The following is a 17,037-nucleotide window of genomic DNA, read 5'->3' as shown; positions in this document are numbered from 1 at the left end:
CAGGGTGTACCCCGCCTCTCGCCCGTAGTCAGCTGGGATAGGCTCCAGCTTGCCTGCGACCCTGTAGAACAGGATAAAGCGGCTAGAGATAATGAGATGAGACTTGGACTTGAACACTGGGGACTTGAGACTGGACTCAGACTCGAGGTTTAGTGACTCGACTACAACATTGGAACAGCCATGACATCACTTTATCAACCAAGATAGCTGTCTGCCAAGCTGTAGTCTTAAACACCTTACTTTATGGCTCAGAAAGCTGAACCACATACACTCGTCATCTCAAACAGCAAGAGTCCTTTCACTAACGTTGCTTATGCATGACCTGGCAAGACAAGAAAACAAACCTAGACACCCTCTCCAAATCAGGCTGCCCCTTGGTGGAGGGTATTGTCAAGAAACAGCAGATACGGCAGGCGGGCCACTTGGTAAAAATGGAAAATGACAGGTTACCCAAAAACCTGTTCTATGGCGAGCTTGTAGAAGGTCAGCAAAGGATAGGAAGACCGAGAAAGCGCTTCAAAGAACTTCACTCAGAGATTGCAGTATCGACCCGGAAATCTGGGAATCTATAGTTTATTTCAAGTTTATTTATTTGTATAGCGCTTTTAACAATAGACATTGTTGCAAAGCAGCTTTACAGAATTTGAATGACTTAAAACATAAGCTAATTTTATCCCTAATCTATCCCCAATGAGCAAGCCTGTGGCGACGGTGGCAAGGAAAAACTCCCTCAGACGACATGAGGAAGAAACCTCGAGAGGAACCAGACTCAAAAGGGAACCCATCCTCATTTGGGTGATAACAGACAACATGATTATAACATTTTTAACAGTTTTAACATGAAGTCTGTTTTGTTGATGTTATAACTCTTCATTGATGGAAGCTTGAGTGTAAAACTGTTCATGACAACTGCAGTCCTAAAGTTAGCAAGTCAACTGTAGTCCTCAGCCACAAAAGCATTACTGTAAGAGTCCAGAGCATCTTCCAAGTGGGACTTTCAACTGTCCATATGGGGCCGTCCTCCACAGGAGACTCCAGCCAGACATAGGGCATCAGGATGGATCAGGAATCTATAGCACATGATCATCTTCTATGGTGTCGGAGTATCCGTGGTGGCATCGAACACTTTGAAGCGGAATGTTCTGAACGCATCACTCCGAGCAGACTCTGCAGGAAAAACCCTTTAAACGCAGTTCCAACAGGTTTGGTGTGTCATCTTAGTGCCAGACCCTGTGCAAATAAGGCTGGGCTTGTCACTCACCTCTGTCTCTGCCATCCGGGCTACACAAACCACCAACCGTCTTCGTCGCAAGCAATATGACTTCCATACAAAATTAGTTATTGTAGTGTATAAGAATCATACTGTAAGAATTGAAAGATTTTTCATGCCTCCAAAAATTTTATTGGGCTGGAGAGGGTTAAGCCTGGGTCGTGTTAAGGTTTCTTTTTCATGTTGTCTCACAGTCCCCCCCCCCCCCCCCCCCCCACACACACACACACCTACCTCTGTCTCAGTCATTAGGGATTTAAATCAACATCCAGATTTCTGTAAAGCTGCTTCGTGACAGGGTCTATTGTTAAAAGTGCTATAAAAAAAATAGCACACACTCTGATCTGAGATCTGCACTTGTGAAATACTTTCCCAACGCAGACTTGTGATAACCCAGCTGTCGTCTCTTGCGTGTTTTCAGAGACGCACATGTTAAGCTGGTGTGTGTTAGAGAGAGAGGATAAAAATGCCAGGAGATCAAGGGGCATTTTTAGAAAAAGTACATGATGATGGATCCAGTGTTGGATGTTACCCATCTATGCTGTCCCTCCATCTTGACACTACTTCCTGTAATGGTTTTTTAAACTGTTATAAATTACATATCTGCCATCCTACTGCCTGTGTGTGTATGTGTGTGCGAGTGTATACATGGTGGTATGTGACCAGCTGCATACCAGCTGTCAGCCAACTGAATAATGGGCAGTATTGAGGGATAACCATTAAGAAAAAAACACACACATGACTGCACAAGATGTGTCCTACAAGTTTTGCTGCTATTGTTACCATGATACTGCACTGTATAATCCTTAAAGACTATAATATCCACAATCATGGCTTAGTTTAAAAGAAATTAGGCTGAAAGTGTGTGAAAGGACTGTTTAGTGTCAGTGACAATTAGAGCAGCATAATGTGTCCCCATGTTTTTGAAATTTAGCCACTAATCCAGCTAGCGGTCCGAGGCGAGGGCTGAATTTACAGCCTGCTAAGTTAAAGCAGAAATGCTACAAGGCCACGATGCCAAAGCCACGGCGGCGCTGCATGTGTTTGTAATTGGTTTCTTCAATGTTTATGTCTCCATTCACAGGCTTTGTTTAGGTTTGTGTAACTCATATCATGATGGCAAACTGAGAAATTGCAAACTTCTGTGATGGCCACCAGATGAACCCGGAGAGCTGTTTGAATGGTGTTGGGCAGAGAGTGTGTGTATTAATCTCTTTTGGGGAATGAAATGTCACCATTACCCACCTTAAAGTTTTAGCATGTTGTCCAGTTCTTCAACAGTAGGCCTGAATTGTCAGGTCTCTATAAACAGGTCATGAGTTTTGTATTAGGCATGAAATTATAACCTTTTTTTTCCTCCCAAGACCAAGTATAAGTATGACTACAAGGTCATTTGTTACTGTTATTGGTACTGAACTAAGTAACCTACTGAGTATTAATCAAGCAGGGATGGGAGCTAAAAACTTTAATTAGTCGTGTTTATGCTCCCCCTGTTTGAACTGTGCCTCTAAAAAGAACATGTTACTGATAAAGTTATCTAGTTAGCTCATCCAGTCGATCGGTGGGGAGTTTATGCCATCATGTGTTGTCCGCCATCCATTCGTTGTCGTCCACATTTCATGAAAATCGCTTCTTCTCTGTCAATCCTTCACCGATTTGCATTCTTTTTGGCAGGAAGGTAGGTCTGCCTGGGGTGCATATAGCTTCTAATCAAATTTACATAATTGCAATTACTAATGAAGATATGGAGTAATTAAGCCCTAACGAGCAGTTTCCACACAAATCGCTTCTTCTCCCTCAATTCTTCACTGATTTTGATTCTTTCTGGTGTGAAGGTAGGGGTACCTAGGGTGCATATAACTTCTACCCAGATTTGCTTAATTACAATTAATAATAAAGTTATGGACTAGTTAAGCTTTAATGAGCAGTTAAACAAAAATTGCTTCTTCTTGGTCAATTCCGCGCCATTTTGGATTCTTTCTGGCAAATAGTTCAGTATTCCTAGGGTGTATGTAGCTTCTATGTATAGCTTGTCTCATCTCATCTCATTATCTGTAGCCGCTTTATCCTGTTCTACAGGGTCGCAGGCAAGCTGGAGCCTATCCCAGCTGACTACGGGCGAAAGGCGGGGTACACCCTGGACAAGTCGCCAGGTCATCACAGGGCTGACACATAGACACAGACAACCATTCACACTCACATTCACACCTACGGTCAATTTAGAGTCACCAGTTAACCTAACCTGCATGTCTTTGGACTGTGGGGGAAACCGGAGCACCCGGAGGAAACCCACGCGGACACGGGGAGAACATGCAAACTCCACACAGAAAGGCCCTCGCCGGCCTCGGGGCTCGAACCCGGACCTTCTTGCTGTGAGGCGACAGCGCTAACCACTACACCACCGTGCCGCCCCTGTATAGCTTGTATATAGTGTATATAGCTTGCAATATTTATTGTGCAAGGTGGCCCACTTTAGATTGTTCCTCCTGGACTAGACTGGGCCAGAGTGAGCCGCGCCGTCATTGACGGTCTCGTTTAATTTGAATACTGGTTTACCTCCGTCCGTCCAAAACACCCTTTTTCTCAGCAATCACAAATCATAGCCACTTGGTACCAAACTTCAGCTTGGGGTTCAATACCATGTATACCGTTTTCAGGCCTGTCACGCATTGACTGCCTGTTTACCGACTGAATGCATTTATGAAACATGTAGCGTAGATTTACAAAATTTACATAACACTTTTCTCAGCAACTACAAATCACAACTGCTTGATATTTGGTACCAAGCTTCAGCTTGAGGTTCTATACCGTGTATACCGTTTTTAGGTCTGTCACTCATTGACTTCCTGTTTACTGACTGAATGTATTTATGAAACATGTAGCGTAGATTTACAAAATTTACATAACACTTTTCTCAGCAACTACAAATCACAACTGCTTGATATTTGGTACCGAGCTTCAGCTTGGGGTTCTATACCATGTATACTGTTTTCGGGTCTGTCGCGCATCGACTTCCTGTTTACCGACTGAATGTATTTACGAAACATATAGGGTGGATTTTGATGCTATTTCAAGAAGGAAAATGCTATTTCAAAATGACAGTTTACCAGGATGCTATTTGAAATCCCTGGGGAGAGACACTGCTCTTTACTTACTTGTTTCAGGGTTCATTATTTGTTGAAGTCAACATTCATAATAAGCGTCCTATTCCTTCGATTGTTTGCATTCTGATATAAGCGAGAGCGGGGGGATACATAAGTGAGCCGTAGCTCACAGATGATCTTTTTTTTTTTAAAGCAAAGGGTCGTCTCACACCAAATATTGAATTTGTTTCTTGTATTATGGCTTACTGTTTATAGTACTTTTTTAATATTGAAACATTTCATTTCATTATTTTTAAGCCATTTTTGGTCAACAGCATTTCTTTACGTGTCTAAGACTTTTGCACAGTACTGTATATCTAGCATTAGAATTGCAATATTTAGTAACAGTATTACCCAAGTCAGCAAAAAGACAGTAATACAAGCTGATGTGCTTAGAAACAAAGAAATTTAGTGTAGAGTTGGTGGGAAGGAAATGGATGACAGTTACACGCCTTTCAGCCTATTAATTGTCATCTCAGCTGTTGTTTTAACTCCGTGGCCCTGCTGCTCTGTCTTTCTCTCCTGCACTGCTCGCCTTATCGTTTACGGAAAAGAGGCTCATCTGTGTACGTAAAAGAGCCTGACGACCTTCAGCCCTAGACTGGAGGTCAGAGGTCACCCATTGTATATTTCATCTGCAAACAGCATGGTTTCAGAGAAGAAGCTGTATAAAAAGGGGATGCTAAAGCTCTGGGGATTTTACCGTGCCATATGTCCTATTAACACTAATTATTTTGCAATCTCCTGCTTGTCTACCTGTGAAATGAAGTTTGACATGCCTGTATTCATGATTGCGAAGCTTATGGTTGTGAAGGTGTCAGTCTTCACAAATAAGAGTCCTACCTGAGCTCCTAATATGCTCTAATACTATTGTCTGAGGTATAAGTATTGTATATTCAGTTATTTAAGAATAGTTAAGAATATCTTGTATAATTGTCATGAATTGGCTGGAGAGATCTGGTCATAATGCTCCAATCTTGATCGTTATCACAGATGCTGAGAATAAGGTAGCTAACGATTTAGCTAGCACATACCCATTATGTGTTTTAAACAAACGATGTAAAGAAAGAATGAACATGAGAATGAGACAAAACCATTAAGAATATCAACATTTTCCTCAGATGTGTTGGTAAATCACTAGGAAAAGGCTCTGGATGATAAAAATTACACTTAGCTAACTAAACTTCGATGGGCTCCATCGAGAAACGCCAATACTGATCACAACTTGTGAAATCAGAGCTGTTAGAATGTTTCCAAATACCACATGAATGAGCTGTTCTTGTAAAATCATCTCATCTCATTATCTCTAGCCACTTTATCCTTCTACAGGGTCGCAGGCAAGCTGGAGCCTATCCCAGCTGACTACGGGCGAAAGGCGGGGTACACCCTGGACAAGTCGCCAGGTCATCACAGGGCTGACACATAGACACAGACAACCATTCACATTCACACCTACGGTCAATTTATGCTGCTTTTCCACTACAAACACAGCTGAGTCGGGCTGAGCCGTGCCGTGCTGAGTCGGGCTGAGCGGGGCTGTTGGAGTTGCATTTCGACTACAACCGCGCTGAACCATGCTGGCTGGAAGTGGGTGGACACATTGGGTGGAGTTAGCGAAAGTGGGTGGGCGTCATGTGATGTCGTTAAGCAGCGCAAACAGTGACATTAGTGATCTTTTAAGCGGTAGTCTCATGACCCGAATAGTAAACAATAAACATGGAGGACATGGAGTCGTTAGTGTTGCTGGTCTTGGTGCTGTGGCTTGTTGTCACCGACAACGCCAACAGATATTGGCAAGAGCGTATAGATGAGGCGAGGCGCATAAGGCTTCAGAAATTCTCGTAATTCGTAATTCTTCTCCTTCCGGGTTTGCGGTGTTTACAGATCCCAGCGCGCTCGCGGGGCGTGTGTGGGCATGTGAGGACACTCCTCCTCACCAATCAGTGCACAGGGGAGTGTCTGCTCACGCCCCCAACCTCACTCGGCTCGCTTTGGCTCGCTTCAGCCCCACTCCAAAACGGTGCGAGTTTTAGGGGCTAAGCAGGGCTGAAGCGAGCTGAGTCGTGCTGGTTTTTGGTAGTCGAAACACGAGCCGTGTCGGGCTGAAGTGAGCTGAAAAAGGGTAGTGGAAAAGGGCCATTAGAGTCACCAGTTAACCTAACCTGCATGTCTTTGGACTGTGGGGGAAACCGGAGCACCCGGAGGAAACCCACGCAGACACGGGGAGAACATGCAAACTCCGTACAGAAAGGCCCTCGCCGGCCACGGGGCTCGAACCTGGACCTTCTTGCTGTGAGGTGACAGCGCTAACCACTACACCACCGTGCCACCCCTTGTAAAATCATCTCATATATATTCTTAACATGACTCTGTTTGAATGCAGCATGTGTAAGGACAAAAACATAAACATTTAGGCTAGCCCTGTAGTCATGCTTCACTATCTCCACCAGTATTGTGCCACTAAAGAAGAAGAAGAAAGAAACCCTAAAAGATAGAGCATTTAATATCAGTTTTAGAGCACAAAGTATTGAGGAATGAGAGGCCAGTGGTTCTCAAAGTGGGGTCTGGGATGCATAGCCCAGGGGTCCATTTTTTTTCTTTCTTCTTGAATAATTCTTTTTGAATTTTGTTCCAGTTCTGAAAACCTCAATCCAACAAATAAATGGTGTGTGTGTGTGTGTGTGTGTGTGTGTGTGTGTGTGTGTGTGTGTGTGTAATATACTTAATTCCTGCTATCAGCTTCATTAACTAATCATTTGAATTGAATGGGTTTAATACAAATCTCAGTAGAATTATAATAATAAAAAAGCCTAAAACTAATGCCAACTTGAGTCTACTGACAATTTTAATAAAATGTGTTCTGTTGATGAAAAGTTCAGGAATAAAAAAGGTCTCCTTTATTATTATTATTATTATTATTATTATTATTATTGTCATCTTTTATTTATTTTGACAGTTAAATGTGTCTTTTATGTAAGTACATTTGTTAGCCTTTCAGGTGAGTGACTAGACAATCATTATTGAAAATAAGTTTACTTTTTTTTTCCACCCATGGTCAAAGTGGGCAAAACCTACAAACCCACCATTTCTAAATGCTAGTAAAGGGTTATGATATAAGCCATTTTAAAGTATCCTGATATCAGATTTAGAATTGGCTTTGCAGAATGATGTTCTTCATCTTGGCCACATCTTTCATTTTCTGGTATCGGGACACTTCACTGGGTGACCTGGCGTGGATTAAATTCAATCGGTGTGGATTAAGTTAAAAGCAACATTTAAACATTCTCAAGTACTTAAGAGTAAAAATAAATATTGCGTAACTTATCAAAAAAGTTACATTCTAGAGCTTCTTTCTTTCTTTCATTCGTTCTTTCTTTCTTTTTCTTACTTACTCACTTAGCTTGCATACATTATGTACTTTGCTTACTTACTTTCTTACTGTGCTGACTCATGTACATACTTTACTTACTTACTGACTTACTTTGCTGACTTTGCTTACTTTTTTACTAACTTATTTTCTTTGCTTACTTTTTACTTACTTTTCTTTCTTTCTTTCTTTCTTTCTTTCTTTCTTTCTTTCTTTCTTTCTTTCTTTCTTTCTTTCTTTCTTTCTTTACTTTGCTTACTTTCTTACTGTGCTTACTTACATGCATACTTTTTCTTTTTTTTCTTTCTTTCTTTGATTACTTACTTTCTGACTGACACCTTTCTTTCTTTCTTTCTTTCTTTCTTTCTTTCTTTCTTTGCTTACTTTATTTACTTTGCTTACTTACTTTCTTACTGTGCTTACTTACATGCATACTTTTTCTTTCTTTGATTACTTACTTTCTGACTGATTGACACCTTTCTTTCTTTCTTTCTTTCTTTCTTTCTTTCTTTCTTTCTTTCGTTGCTTACTTTATTTACTTTGCTTATTTACTTTCTTACTGTGCTTATGTACATGCATACTTTTTCTTTCTTTCTTTGCTTACTTACTTTCTTACTGTGCTTACTTACATGCATACTTTACTTACTCACTCTTTCTTTCTTTCTTTCTTTCTTTCTTTCTTTCTTTCTTTCTTTCTTTCTTTCTTTCTTTCTTTGCTTTGTTTACTTATTTTCTTACTGACTTACTGTGCTTACTTACATGCATACTTTTCCTTCTTTCTTTCTTTCTTTCTTTCTTTCTTTCTTTCTTTCTTTCTTTCTTTCTTTCTTTCTTTCTTTCATTCATTGCTTTCTTTCTTTGCTTACTTACTTTCTTACTGTGCTTACTTACATGCATACATTTTCTTTCTTTCTTTGATTACTTATTTCTGACTGACACCTTTCTTTCTTTCTTTCTTTCTTTCTTTCTTTCTTTCTTTCTTTCTTTCTTTCTTTCTTTCTTTGCTTACTTTATTTACTTTGCTTACTTACTTTCTTACTGTGCTTATGTACATGCATACTTTTTCTTTCTTTCTTTGCTTACTTACTTTCTTACTGTGCTTACTTACATGCATACTTTACTTACTCACTCTTTCTTTCTTTCTTTCTTTCTTTCTTTCTTTCTTTCTTTCTTTCTTTCTTTCTTTCTTTCTTTCTTTCTTTCTTTCTTTCTTTCTTTCTTTTGCTTACTGACTTACTTACTTACTTGAAGTTTAGTTTCGGCCATGTGGACATACAGTGGTGCTTGAAAGTTTGTGAACCCTTTAGAATTTTCTATATTTCTGCATAAATATGACCTAAAACATCATCAGATTTTCACACAAGTCCTAAAAGTAGATAAAGAGAACCCAGTTAAACAAATGAGACAAAAATATTATACTTGGTCATTTATTTATTGAGGAAAATGATACAATATTACATATCTGTGAGTGGCAAAAGTATGTGAGCCTCTAGGATTAGCAGTTCATTTGAAGGTGAAATTAGAGTCAGGTGTTTTCAATCAGTGGGATGACAATCAGGTGTGAGTGAGCACCCTGTTTTATTTAAAGAACAGGGATCTATCAAAGTCTGATCTTCACAACACATGTTTGTGGAAGTGTATCATGGCATGAACAAAGGAGATTTCTGAGGACCTCAGAAAAAGCGTTGTTGATGCTCATCAGGCTGGAAAAGGTTACAAAACCATCTCTAAAGAGTTTGGACTCCACCAATCCACAGTCAGACAGATTGTGTACAAATAGAGGAAATTCAAGACCATTGTTACCCTCCCCAGGAGTGGTCGACCAACAAAGATCACTCCAAGAGCAAGGCTATAGTCAGTGAGGTCACAAAGGACCCCAGGGTAACTTCTAAGCAACTGAAGGCCTCTCTCACATTGGCTAATGTTAATGTTCATGAGTCCACCATCAGGAGAACACTGAACAACAATGGTGTGCATGGTGGGGTTGCAAGGAGAAAGCCACTGCTCTCCAAAAAGAACATTGCTGCTCATCTGCAGTTTGCTAAACATCACGTGGACAAGCCAGAAGGCTATTGGAAAAATGTTTTGTGGATGGATGAGACCAAAATAGAACTTTTTGGTTTAAATGAGAAGCGTTATGTATGGAGAAAGGAAAACACTGCATTCCAGCATAAGAACCTTATCCCATCTGTGAAACATGGTGGTGGTAGTATCATGGTTTGGGCTTGTTTTGCTGCATCTGGGCCAGGATGGCTTGCCATCATTGATGGAACAATGAATTCTGAATTATACCAGCGAATTCTAAAGGAAAATGTCAGGACATCTGTCCATGAACTGAATCTCAAGAGAAGGTGGGTCATGCAGCAAGACAACGACCCTAAGCACACAAGTCGTTCTACCAAAGAATGGTTAAAGAAGAATAAAGTTAATGTTTTGGAATGGCCAAGTCAAAGTCCTGACCTTAATCCAATCGAAATGTTGTGGAAGGACCTGAAACGAGCAGTTCATGTGAGGAAACCCACCAACATCCCAGAGTTGAAGCTGTTCTGTATGCAGAAATGGGCTAAAATTCCTCCAAGCGGGTGTGCAGGACTGATCAACAGTTACCGCAAACGTTTAGTTGCAGTTATTGCGGCACAAGGGGGTCACACCAGATACTGAAAGCAAAGGTTCACATACTTTTGCCACTCACAGATATGTACTGTAATATTGGATCATTTTCTTCAATAAATAAATGGCCAAGTATAATATTTTTGTCTCATTTGTGTAACTGGGTTCTCTTTATCTACTTTTAGGACTTGTGTGAATATCTGATGATGTTTTGGGTCATATTTATGCAGAAATATAGGAAATTCTAAAGGGTTCACAAACTTTCAAGCACCACTGTAGATGTGATGAAACTCATTTTACCCTGTGCTTATGTACTTGCTTTTTTTGTTTGAAAAGGGTGCATTGATTGATTGGAAGTCTTTTAAAATAGTGAAAACAGCTGCTGGACATATCAGATGGACAAGAGAAAAACAACAGTAATCTCATCGCATTTCTGATGTTCCACGAGTACTTTGAAGGTGAAAATGAAAATGCAAGGAGTAAAATGTTTGTCATTGTTTCTCCCATAAATGCACGTGAATAAGTGTGATTAAAGTGTATTCAATTTCCATAGCACTTGTATAAAATACAAATCTTCCAAAATTTGCACTGTAATGTACCGTACTTCAGTATAGGGTCGAGTAATGAAGTGGAACATACTCGAGTATATTCCAGCCCTGTCTGTGACACAGTCGAGAATGTTTTGTTGTACTGAACTACACCACTGAGTGGATTTTTCCAGACCTTTTTTCAAGCTTTTCCCCAGTTTTCCTTTTTCATTCATGCTCTCTGGTCAAGCGCCACTGCCTCTCGGCTGGTCATCCCACACAGTGTGAGTCTGTAGCTCGGCTCATTCAGAGGTACACAAGCTCTTTGTGACTCAGGAAGCACGGACGTTGGAGGGGGAAATTGTAAGTGTTTGTGTTAAGAGTATTTGGACCATGTATGAGAAGAGACCTTACAGTTCCAGAGAGTGACACTGGTTTAGCATGACAAGAGAGGGGGCGGTAACACTTGAGGCACACTTTGACAAAAAACACACACATACACACAGTTGGGGATGACAAGGTGTGTGTTTGGGCTGTCTAGTTCGATCGGCCATGCACTACTGTCTGAGAAGCCCCCTGCGTTCTACTTCCTGTCTGCCTAGGAAAGAGAGGAGGGAGAGAATTCTATCCCCCCCCCCCCCCCCCCCCCACACACACACACAAGCGCATTCCCCATTTTATTGTGCCCAGTGGAGGAAAGGGCCGGTTTTGTATCGGGCTCAATCGGGCAGCTGTGTCTTCCTTCTTTCAGCTACATCTCACACACACACAAGCTTATTTGCATGGCAATGGCATTATCAAGGAGAAGGGTGTCATGGTGGAGAGGCTGACAATGCTCCTGCCAACAAGTTTATCTAAGCTCAAAGAGCTTTTTCAATCTCTACTGGCTAATCTCTTTCTTACTGGCTACATTTAACTTTCCCTTTCTTTCCCTTGGGATGACACCTCCTCGACCAGGAGTGTCAAACTCAAATTCTGCCCAAGCCACATTCTTGGCCGTTGAAGGTCCATAATCTAAGTCCATTCATTTTCTTTACACACACACACACACACACACACACATGTGTATATATATATATATATATATATATATATATATATATATATATATATATATATAAAATGGCATGCCGTTCAGGAAATTAATCTTTGAATATATGGAATGAAACCCTGAATATATTGAATGAAACTTTGAATATATGGGATGAAACTTTGAATATATGGAATGAAACTTTGAATATATTGAACAAAACTTTGAATATATGGAATGAAACTTTGAATATATGGAATGAAACACTAAATATATGGAATGAAACTTTGAATATATGGAATGAAACCCTGAATATATGGAATGAAACCCTGAATATATTGAACAAAACTTTGAATATATGGAATGAAACTTTGAATATATGGAATGAAACACTAAATATATGGAATGAAACTTTGAATATATGGAATGAAACCCTGAATATATGGAATGAAACTTTGAATACTTTATACTGCTTATTTCATGTTTCATGTTTACCTGCTATACCTCAAGTGCCCTTGACTGTTTGGTTATTTGAACCAATTTATGTGTGTGTGTGTGTGTGTGTGTGTGTGTGTGTGTACGTATATATGAGTGTTTAGTCTACGTCTAGTTCATATCTAGAGTGCTTACACTGTTTATATTGTCTGTTTGAGTGTTTAGTCTGTGTGTAGTTCTTATCTAGTGTTTACACTGTTTATATTGTCTGAGTGTTTAGTCTATGTCTTGTTTTATCTAGTGTTTATACTGTTTATTTATACTGTTTATATTGTTTGTCTGAGTGTTTAGTCTATGTCTAGTTCCTATCTAGAGTGTTTATACTGTTTATATTGTTTTTTGTTTTTTGCAATTATTCCATTTTTATTTATTGCATTGCCTGTTTGCACCATGGGTCAGAGAGGACTGAAATTTCATCTGTGCTGTATGTCGAACATGTATAGCATATTTGACAATAAAGTTGACTTGACTTGACTTGACTTGAATATATGGAATGAAACTTTGAATACATGGAATGAATCCCCGAATATATTGAATGAAACTGAATATATGGAATGAAACTTGGCTAACTTCATGAAGGCACTGCCACCTTCATGACTCAGTCGGCTTGGGATTTGGTTGCGGCTACTTTAAACAATAAAGACATTGTTAACACTCTGGCGGATGCTTGTGGTTTTATTAGTGTTTACTTCTTTTATGTGCAACGAAGCTACGGTGACAAAGTCATTTCCCTCGTGGATCATTAAAGTCTGTCTAAATCTAAATCTATGCTTGTGCATTCGCCGATCACGGTGAATGTTAGCATTAGCATATACATTAATTTTGCCATTAACATTAGCCGGAAGCTAATGCATATTTGTATAACGGTATTTTCTATATGTAAAACTAATTTGTAAATTTTGTTTGTCGAGTTTTACAGCGTTTCTCAATATACTCTAATACTCTCCTCTGAGTCAGAGTTTTTCTTGGGACCTGTTGTCTATCTGCCGAGCTGTGGGAGCGGGGGCAGAATACAAAGTTTCATTCCATATATTCAAAGTTTCATTCAGTATATTCAGGTTTTCATTCCAGATATTCAAAGTTTCATTCAATATATTCAAAGATTAATTTCCTGAACGGCATGCCATAATATATGGCGGCACGGTGGTGTAGTGGTTAGCACTGTCGCCTCACAGCAAGCAGGTCCGGGTTCAAGCCTCGTGGCTGGCAAGGGCCTTTCTGTGTGGAGTTTGCATGTTCTCCCCGTGTCCGCGTGGGTTTCCTCCGGGTGCTCCGGTTTCCCCCACAGTCCAAAGACATGCAGGTTAGGTTAACTGGTGACTCTAAATTGACCGTAGGTGTGAATGTGAGTGTGAATGGTTGTCTGTGTCTATGTGTCAGCCCTGTGATGACCTGGCGACTTGTCCAGGGTGTACCCCGCCTTTCGCCCGTAGTCAGCTGGGATAGGCTCCAGCTTGCCTGCGACCTTGTAGAACAGGATAAAGCGGCTAGAGATAATGAGATGAGATGAGACTATAAACAGTAATCACTAAGCCATAATAAATGAAATGAAGTCAATATTTGGTGTGAGAGGACTCTTTGCTTTAAAAAAAAAATAGTAGTCTGAGGTCCAGTGAGTGCAGTTTTATGTGGAAATGATCTGTAGGTTTTCCTGAGCATCTTCCAGAACCAGCCCCAGTTCTTCTGGACACTTTGACTGTCACACTCACTTCTTCATTTTGCACCAAAACCCAGCAGCCTTCATTATGTTTTCTTTTTTCATCTGAAAAGTGCTCTCTTATGTCATATGCTGCTCAGACATATTACAAACATATTTTTTTTCCCCTGTAACATTTAATTTTGTGCTGGAAACCCCCCCTGAATGTTTGGAACTCTAAAATGTTTTTGTAATGTTTTGACTCAAAAATGTAGAAGTCATAAATTAAACATCTATAACAAAATTTGTATGAAAAAAAAAACAACTATAGGCTGCCTAAGACTTTTGCACAGTACAGTATATCTGTTTTGTTTTTTTAATATCACAATATGATATTAAATATGAGAGTTTAAAAGACCTCCCATAGAAAGATTTTATTTTTGTGAAATATATATGCATACATGTCCTTTGTCTTCTATCTCTCTCTTAGCTTTGTGCTACCTTTTGGGATTTGGATTCAATCGCTGAATAGTACTCAAAAACACCTTATGTTTATGGATCAAACACACTATATATTAGTAGGCATCCATTTTAACCAGCATTTCAAGATGCGAGCATGTATGTGATTGTAAGATAACAAGAACTGTACATACAGTAATGCGTTACATTACAGGCATTTAGCAGACACTCTTATCCAGAGCAATGTACAACAGACCCAGAGCAGTTGGGGCTTAGGTGCCTTGCTCAAGGGCACTTCAGCCATTCCTGCTGCTCCAGGAATCGAACTGGCAACCTTTTGGTCCTAAAGCTGCTCCTCTAAAGCCTAGGTCACAACCGGACGTACGATTTTTTGGCCGTGCGATTTTTGGCGTTTCCCAAATCGCTGCGTTTTTTTTGTTCATGGAGAAAGACACACGTTGGCTGTAACTTTGTCTTGCAACCTGAAAAAAAAGTAAACGCCCGTAGAGTTTGTTTGACATGACAAAGAACCTCTGTGGCAGGTCTGTGGCTAGTCTACGGCTCAAAAATCAGCACGTCACACGCGCGTCCTACATGCGTTTCACGCGCGCCCTCCGTGCGTTTCTTGCGTTTTTTGCATGTAGACCGGCCGTAGGAGCACGTATGGCCGGTTGTGACCGAGGCATAACCTTTTGGTCATGGGTGTTGGTGCAGGTGATTGCTGTGCTACAGGTCTGCCGTGAATTCTAGATCCGGTGAAACTGTTGAGTAATCATGTACTACAGACTGTTTCAATATTATTATTTGCAAGTTGACACCGGACTGAAGGAAATGAGGCGGTGAGCCGGGTATGGGTGTCGGTTTTGAGTTTCACACCTGTGACCTCAGCTGACAGAGAAGCATCTCTGAATCTAAAACAAACAAACAAAAACCTTCTCTCTCATTTTAAATATTGTACGTGTACTGTACATAAGAGCATTTTTCACTGTTAGAATTTGTCGAAAACCCTTTACATAAGTAGTGTTTGATACAGAAAGTATCTTGTTGCCGCAATAGACAGGTGAATTATATAGGTGTCGTTTCGAACGACCTTTTACAACAGCATTGACGGTAACGTGTGACGTCAGCGTGCCGTGTAACTAAACCCAAGAGTTAGCTAGTTGTCTAACAGATACCTCACAAAGCATCGCATCTCATCTCATTATCTCTAGCCGCTTTATCCTGTTCTACAGGGTTGCAGGCAAGCTGGAGCCTATCCCAGCTGACTACGGGCGAAAGGCGGGGTACACCCTGGACAAGTCGCCAGGTCATCACAGGGCTGACACATACCGGTATGGCCCTTTTTCACTACCCTTTTTCAGCTCGCTTCAGCTCGCTTCAGCTCACTTCAGCCCGACACGGCTCGCGTTTCGACTACCTCAGAGCGGCGCGACTCAGCTCGCTTCAGCCCTACTTAGCACCCAAAACTCACACGGTTTTGGAGTGGGGCTGAAGCGAGCCAAACCGAGCCGAGTGGGGCTAGGGGCGTGAGGAGACACTCCCCTGTGCACTGATTGGTGAGGAGGAGTGTCCTCACCTGCCCACACACGCCCTGCGAGCACGCTGGGATCTGTAAACACCGTAAACCCGGAAGAAGAATAATTACGAATTACGAGAATTTCTGAAGCCTTATGCGCCTCGCCTCATCTATACGCTCTTGCCAGTATCTGTCCACGTTGTCGGTGACAACAAGCCACAGCACCAAGACCAGCAACACTAACGGCTCCATGTTTATTGTTTACTATCCGGGTCGTGAGACTAGCGCTTAAAAGATCACTGATGTCACTGTTTGCGCCACCTAATGACATCACGTGACGTCCACCCACTTTCGCTAACTCCACCCAATGTGTCCACCCACTTCCAACCAGCACGGTTCAGCATGGTTGTAGTCGAAATGCAGCTCCAACAGCCCCACTCAGCTCGACTCAGCCCAACTCAGCACCGCACGGCTCAGCCCAACTCAGCCGCGTTGGTAGTGGAAAAGCGGCATTAGACACAGACAACCATTCACACTCACATTCACACCAGTTAACCTAACCTGCATGTCTTTGGACTATAGGGGAAACCGGAGCACCCGGAGAAAACCCATGCGGACACGGGGAGAACATGCAAACTCCGCACAGAAAGGCCCTCGCCGGCCACGGGGCTCGAACCCAGAACCTTCTTGCTGTGAGGCAACAGCGCTAACCACTACACCACTGTGCCGCCTCACAAAGCATATCAAACAAATTTATTTGGTTACAGTGACAGGGTTATAAGAGAGTACAATGCAAAAAAAAAAACACCTCAAAATGTATATTTGTATACAAAAGCACTTTTCTATGAAGTTGACTCAACCATTTTTTTTCCATTGCTCGATAGAGCTGCTGCACAGATTTATGGGTAATAAACAGCATTTAGGATAACTGGGGCAGTTTGAAAGCATCTTAGAAGACTGGAAGCGAGCGTTGGATCAGGTTCA

This window comes from Neoarius graeffei, chromosome 27 (assembly GCF_027579695.1).
Source record: "Neoarius graeffei isolate fNeoGra1 chromosome 27, fNeoGra1.pri, whole genome shotgun sequence".
Classification (NCBI taxonomy): Eukaryota; Metazoa; Chordata; class Actinopteri; order Siluriformes; family Ariidae; genus Neoarius; species Neoarius graeffei.
This window is presented reverse-complemented; position numbering follows the sequence as displayed.